This window comes from Elephas maximus, chromosome 3 (genome assembly GCF_024166365.1).
Source record: "Elephas maximus indicus isolate mEleMax1 chromosome 3, mEleMax1 primary haplotype, whole genome shotgun sequence".
Lineage (NCBI taxonomy): Eukaryota > Metazoa > Chordata > Mammalia > Proboscidea > Elephantidae > Elephas > Elephas maximus.
Window position 1 is genome coordinate 80,713,380 of NC_064821.1, and position 7,935 is coordinate 80,721,314.

Below are 7,935 nucleotides of genomic sequence, written 5' to 3' on the forward strand. Positions count from 1 at the left end.
GATAGCATAGGGTAAAATCTTTAGGATCTAGGGCTCAGAAAAAAAAGCAAAAATATGTAAATTGAACTTCACAAAAATTTTAAAAATTTGTTCTATGAAAGAAAATGTGCAAAAGACATGAAGAGTCATTTTACTGAGGAGGATATATGGATGGTAAATAAGGACATGAAAAGATGTTCGACATCACTAGGCAATACAGAAATGCAAAATAAAACCACAATAAGGTATCACTGCATACTATAGCTAAAATAAAAGATAGTAACAATATGAAATGCTGGTGAGGTTGCAGAGCAACTGAACCTCTCACACATTGTTGGTGGGGATGTAGAATGGTATAGTCTCTCTAGAAAGTAATTTGGTAGTTTCTTTAAAAACTAAGTGTATGCTTATCTTATGACTCAGCAATTCCAGCCATGGGCATTTATCCCAGAGAAATGAAAACTCCCGTCCACACAAAAATCTGTAGATGAATGTTCATAGCAGCTTTATTTGCAATAGCCAAAAACTGGAAACAATCAAAATGTCTCTCTGCAGATGAATGGTTAAACAAACTGTGGTACATCCATACTGTGGAATACTACTCAACAACAAAAGGAAACCAAACTATTGATACATTTAACAACTTGGATGGATTTCAATGACAGTATGCTCAGTGAAAAAAAGTCATCTCAAAATATCACATTCTTTATGATTCCATTTATATACTATTCTTGAAGTGACACAAAATTAGGCAGTGGTTGCCAGGGTTTAGGAAGGGGAAGAAGGGAGGGGGAGGGGCGTGGGTGTGGCTATAAAGGGATAGCAAGAGAGGGATCTTTGTGGTAATGGACTAGTTCTTTATCTTGATCGCAAATGTGATGAAATGACATGGAACTATATACACATTGTACCACTGTATGATTTGTACCAATTCCCTGCTTTGATATTGTACTATAATTATGTAAGATGTAACCATTAGTGGAAACCAGGTAAGAGTACATGGGACCACTCTGTATCACCTTTGCAACTTCCTGAGAATCTATAATTACTTCAAAATAAAAGTTTTTTAGACAAGTAATTAGCAGGAGGGAACTTTTTGGGGTAATGGACATATTTTATGCCTTGATGGTAGTGGTGGCTACATGGGTGTATACAGCTGTCAAAACTCATCTAATCATTCCCTTAAAATGGGCACATGATATTTCAAGTAAATTATACCTCAACAAAACTTTTTTTTTTTTAAGTTAAAAAAACTAAAACAAACCAACAAAATACATCAGTTTTCAGCCTGAGTTTTTCTAGGTTCCAAACTGGAATATTCTACCTTTTGGCATCCAAACAAAAAAAAACCTATGGCCATCGAGTTGATTCTGACTCATAGCCACCGTATAGAACAGAGTAGAACTGCCCCATAGGGTTTTCAAGGAGCACCTGGTGGATTTGAACTGCCGACCTTTTGGTTAGCAGCCATGGCTCTTAACCACTACACCACCAGGGCACCCAGAACCCTATAAATCCCCCACACATCTGTCAGTTTGTCGTATACTGTGGTGGCTTGTGTGTTGCTGTGATGTTCAAGCTATGTCACTAGTATTTCAAATACCAGCAGAGTCACACATGGTGGACAGGTTTCAGCATAGCTTCCAGACTAGGAAGAAGGACATGGTGGTTTAGTTCTGAAAAATTAGCTGGTGAAAACCTTATGAATAGCAGCAGGACATTGTCTGATATAGTGCTGAAAGATGAGCCCCTCAGGTTGAAAGTCACTCAAAATACGACTGGGAAAGAGCTGCCTCTTTAAAGCAGAGTCGACCTTAATGACGTGGTTGGAGTAAAGCTTTTGGGACTTTGATTTGGTGTGGTGGCATGACTCAAAATAATTGGAAGTCATCAAAAATGAAGTGTAATGCATAAAGATTGATATCCTAGGCATTAGTGAGCTGAAATGGACTGGTATTGGCCATTTTGAATCAGACAATCATATAGTCTACTATGCCGGAATAACAAATAGAAGAGGAATGACCTCATATTCATCATCAAAAAGAGTATTTCAAAATATATCCTGAAGTGCCATCAGTGATAGGATAATATCCACACACTTACAAGGAAGAACAGTTAATAAGACTATTATTCAAATTCGTGCACCAACCACTAATGCCAAAGAAAAGGAAATTAGAGATTTTTACCAACTTTTACAGTCTGAAATTGATCAAACATGCAATCAAGGTGTATTGATAATTACTGGTGAATAGAATCTGAAAGTTGGAAACAAAGAAGAAGGAACAGTAGTTGGAAAATACAGTCTTGTGATAGAAACAACACTGGAGATCCCATGATAAAATTTTGCAAGACCAACAACTCATTCATGGCAAATACCTTTTTTCAAGAACATAAGCGGCGACTATACATGTGGACCTTGCCGGATGGAATACACAGGAATCAAAATGACTTCATCTATGGAAAGAGATGATGGAGAAGCTCAATATCATCAGTCTAGAACGAGGCCAGGGCCAGCTGCAGAACAGACCATCAATTGCTCATATGCAAGTTCAAACTGAAGCTGAAGAAAATTAGAGCAAGTCCACAAGAGCCAAAATATGACCTGAAGTATATTCCACCTAAATTTAGAGGCCATCTCAAGAACAGATTTGACACATTGAACAGTAATGACCAGAAACCAGACAAGTTGTGGAATGACATCAAGGACATATATGAAGGAAGAAAAAAGTCATTTAAAAAGATAGGCAAGAAAGAAAAAATCAAAATGGATGTCAAAAGAGACTCTGAAACGTGCTCTTGAACATAGAGTACTTTTGCTACTCACTAAAGCAAACAGAAGAAATGATGAAGTAAAAGAGCTGAACAGAAGATTTCAAAGGACAGCTCAAGAAGACAAAGTAAAGGATTATAATGAAATATGTGAAGACCTGGAGTTAGAAAACCAAAAGAGGAGAATACATTTGGTATTTCTCAAGCTGAAAGAACTAGAGAAAGAATTCAAGCCTCGAGTTGCAATACTGAAGAATTATATGGGTAAAATATTGAATGACGCAGAAAGCATCAAAAAAGGTGGAAGGAATACGCTGAGTCACTATACCAAAAAGAACTAGTCAAAGTTCAACTATTTCAGGGGGTAGCATATGACCAAGAACCTATGGTATCGAAGGAGGAAGTTCAAGCTACAATTAAGGCGTTGGTGAAAAATAACGATCCAGGAATTGCTGGAATACCAATTGAGACATTTAAACAAATGGATGAAGCACTGGAGGTGCTCACTTGTCTATGTCAAGAAATTTGGAAGAGAGCCACCTGGTCAACGGACTGAAGAGAGCCATATTTGTGCCCATTCTAAACTAAACAAAGGTGATCCAACAAAATGCAGAAATTATCAAACAATGTCATTAATATCACACACAAGTAATATTTTGCTGAAGATCATTCAAACGCAGTTGTGGCAATATATCGACAGAGAACTGCCAGAAGTTCAAGTCAGATTCAGGAGAGGATGTTGAACCAGGGATCATTGCTGATGTCAGATGGGTCTTGGCTAAAAGCAGAGAATACCAGAAAGATATTTACTTGCATTTTATTGACTATGCCAAGGCATTTGACTGTGTGGATCATAACAAATTATGGATAACATTGCAAAGAATGGGAATTCCAGAACTGATGAAGATCAAAGACTGTAGCCTTCAGTACGGATTGCACCTCAACATAAAGAAAACAAAAATCCTCACAACTGGACCAATAAGCAACATTATGATAAAAAGAAGAAATATTGAAGTTGTCAAGGATTCCATTTTCCTTGGATCCACACATTAATGCCCATGGAAACAGTAGTCAAGAAATCAGATGACGGATTCTGTGGTGCAAATCTGCTGCAAAAAACCTCTTTAAAGTGTTGAAAAGCAAGAATGTCACCTTGAGGACTAAGGTGCGTCTGACCCAGGCCATGGTGTTTTCAATCACCTCATACGCATGTGAAAGCTGGATAATGAATAAGGAAGACAGAAGAAGAACTGACACCTTTGAATCATGGTGTTGATGAAGAATATTGAATATATCATGGACTGCCAGAAGAACGAATAAATCCATCTTGGAAGAAGTACAGCCAGAATGTTCCTTGGAATCAAGGATGGTGGCACTTTGTCCCTGGAGAAGGACATCACACTTGGTAAAGTAGTGGGTCAGCGAAAAAGAGGAGGACCCTCAACTAGATGGATTGACACAGTGGCTGCAACAGTGGGCTCAAGCACTGCAAAGATTGTCAGGATGGCACAGGACCAGGCAGTGTTTTGTTCTGTTGCACATACAGTCACTATGAGTCAGAACCAACCCGATGGCACTTAATAACAACAACTGTATAAATCAACGTGTGTCATTGAGTACTTTACTGATGATAAGCATTCCAATGCAGGGATTACATTGTCTTCTCAATGTCTGATACAGAATATTGTTGTTGTTCTGTGATGTCAAGTCAATTTCAACTCATAGCAACCCTATAGGACAAGTAGAACTGCCCCATAGGGTTTCCTAGGCTATAATCTTTATGGGAACAGATCACCAGGTCTTTTCCCCAGAAGCAGCTGGTGGGTTTGAATCTCCAACCTTTTGGTTAGCAGCCAAGTGTTTAACCATTGTACCACCAGGGTTCCCTTCTGATTCAGAATAAAAAAAAGAGTAGAAGTTGGTAAATGTTTACCAAATTAAGTTGTAAAAGGGGGACAGAGACTCTGGCCTCCAGCCTAATGGCATGATTTAGACTGCTTTTTACTAACTTCTCTGGAGCCATTCCCCCTCCTTGTGGTTCAAAGAGTAAGCACATAAAACCAGCCAACCTTAGGTTAAACTCTCTCCATCCTAGAGAGTAAATGCTCCAGGACATCAAAGGAGAAAGTCTACCAGGGGCAATTACTCTGCGTACCACTTCAATTGTTACTTCTCTTTCTACATCCTGTCTCCATACTAGACAGTGAGCTGGAGGGCAGGGACTTTTGTATGTTTTTCTAACCCCATCAGTGGCCACTCAAGAGTCCTTTATTACCACTGATGAATAATGCTATCTCTTCAGGGGAACACATAGCTATTTATGAGAGGAAGAGAAAGTTCATAGTTAAGAACAGGTTGGTAATTGGGCCTGTTTTGTGTGCTGAAGACAGTGGGTAAAATACTTAAATGGAAGTCCTTCCAAACCCGGACCAACCCTACATGTAGATTCAGACCAATTTGCCATTTAAAGCAGCCAAGACCATTTCTAGGAATACAGCCTAAAGAAATAATAGAACATGTACATTACAATGCATCTAGAAAAATATTTGTTGCAGCATTGTTTGCATTTAACAATTTGGAAATAACCAAAATGTCAAAGAAGAAAGAGTTAAATAAATTATGTCATACTAAGTAGCCACAAAAAAAGAGAAATAGACCTTGAAAAAGTTCTATGATGCATTAAGAGAAAATACAAAAGTCAAATCTCATGTGTTTCATGAAAAATATATACGCATGTAAGTATGTATATACCCAAACCAAATCCATTGTCATCGAGTCAATTCTGACTCACAGTGACCTTATAGGACAGAGTAGAACTGCCCCGTAGGGTTTCCAAGGAGCAGCTGGTGAATTCAAACTGCCGACCTTTTGGTTAGCAGCCAAACATGTAACCACTGGACCATCAGGTCTCCAAGTATGTATATATGTATTCGTATATATGTGTTCATATATATGACTATATTTTTTGGTAAAAATGCAGTTATGTATATAAATATGTATATATGAAAACAGGAAAAAATCTAGAAGAATACACACTAACATATTAACAGTAATTGTTTTGGGGACCTGGGACCAGAGAGGTAAATTTTTACTTTTACTTTTGAGATTCTTTTAAAGTAATGTGATTTTAAAAATACTCATAAACCTATAAAAAGATGCTCACTTTCACTCATGATACAAGCAATGTAAAATAAAACTGTACTGGATTTTATTTTTCACCAATCTGACTGAAAAGGATCAAACGGTTTGACAATATTGCTTTGGCCAGAATATAGGGAAACAGATCTTCTCACACATTTTAGGAGGGAGTATAAATTGGTATAACCTCAATGGAGGGCAATTTGGCAACATTTAAGAAAATTATAAATATAAATACCCTTTGACCTAGAAATTCCACTTCCAGGCATTTCAGATATACTTACTTATGTGAAAATTGACACATGTACAAAGTTATTCATAGGAGAATTTTTTGTAATAGCAAAAGATTGAAAATCACCATATGTCCATCAATAGGGGACTGATTAAATTAATACAATACATCTATACAATGGAATAGTATGCAACCATTTATAAATAACAAAGTAGTTCCTTATGCATCTTCCTCTTAATTACTGTTGTCAAAAAATGCAATGCCTTAACAAAGTTTATTAAGACAATGTTTTGCATCTCACTTTGTTGAGTGGTATCCGGGGTCTTAAGAGCTAGCAAGCGGCCATCTAAGATGCATCAACTGGTCCCAACTTATCTGGATCAAAGGAGAATGAAGAATACCAAAGTCACAAGAAAAATATTAGCCCAAGAGACGGAAGCTGCCACATAAATGAGAGACTCCACCAGCCTGAGACCAGAAGAAGTAGATGGTGCCCAGCTACCACCAATGACTGCCCTGAAAGGGAACACAACAGAGAGTCCCTGATGGAGCAGGACAAAAGTGGGGTGCAGAACTCAAATTCTAGTAAAAATACCAGACTTGATGCTCTGACTGAGACTGAAGGAACCTTAGAAGACATGGCCCCCAGACTTTCTGTTAACCCAGAACTAAAATCATTCCTGAAGCCAACTCTTCAGACAAAGATTAGACTGGGTTATAAGACATAAATTGATACTCATGAACAATGTGCACCTTAGTTCAAGTAGATACCTGAGGCTAAGTGGGCAGCTCCTGTCCAGATGTGAGATGAGAAGGCAAAAAGGGACAGGAGCTGGCTGAAGGGAAATGGGAAATTTGGAGCGGAAAAGAGGATTGCGCTGTCACATTATAGAGAGAGCAACTAGGGTCACGTAACAATGTGTGTGTAATTTTTTTTTATGAGAAAATTACTGGAGCTCTAAATTTTCAGTTAAAGCACAATTAAAAAAAAAAAAAAAAAGCAGTGCCTTGCTCTTCCGGGAGTGGTAACTAGGGACATTGAAAATGGTTCAGTGTTTGACCTACCATCATAGGCTGTCCTACAATACATTCTCTAACAAAATCAGGCTGTCCCGAAAACTCCTGGTAATAGAACTATTTACCTTTATACCAAGAAAGTTGGTAAAGCACCAAAATTTGCATGTGGTACATGTTCAGGCTGGCTTCGAGAGGTTTGTGCTGTTAGACCTAATATTCTCATGACGTTGTCCAAAACAAAAACATGCCAGCAGGGCCTATGATGGTTCCATGTGTGCTAAATGTGTCCATGACAAGATCAAGCATGCTTTTCTTATTGAGGAGCGGCAAATTGTTGTGAAAATGTTGAAGGAACAAGCACAGAGTCAGGAGGCTAAATTTAAAAAATGAAGATTTTTTTAATAATAAAAAAATCAAATGGTTTGTTCTGTTAAAAAAACAAAACAAACAAAAAAACCCATAAACCATGGTCTCATCTACCCTGAGACCAGAAGAACTAGATGGTGCCCAGCTACCATTACTGATAGTTGTGATCAGGGTCACATTAGATGAACCCTGATAGAATGGAAGAAAAATGTGGAACAAAACCCCAAATTCCTTAAAAAAAAAAAAAAGACTTACTGGACCAGTTGAGATTGGAGTACTCCCCGAGACTAATGCCCTGAGATACTCTTTAAACCTTGAACTGAAACTATCCCCTGTGGTCACCTTTTAGCTAAATAACAGATTGGCTCACAGGATAAAGAATATCATCCACGAGTACTGTGCTCCTTTAAAAAACCATCTATATGAGACCAAAT

The 7,935-nt window shown here is 37.9% G+C and overlaps 1 pseudogene; it reads left to right on the top strand.

Moving 5' to 3' along the window:
• Positions 1-7,162: 7,162 nt before the first annotated feature.
• LOC126071302 (60S ribosomal protein L34-like) lies at positions 7,163-7,525 on the top strand (annotated as a pseudogene).
• Positions 7,526-7,935: the final 410 nt, after the last annotated feature.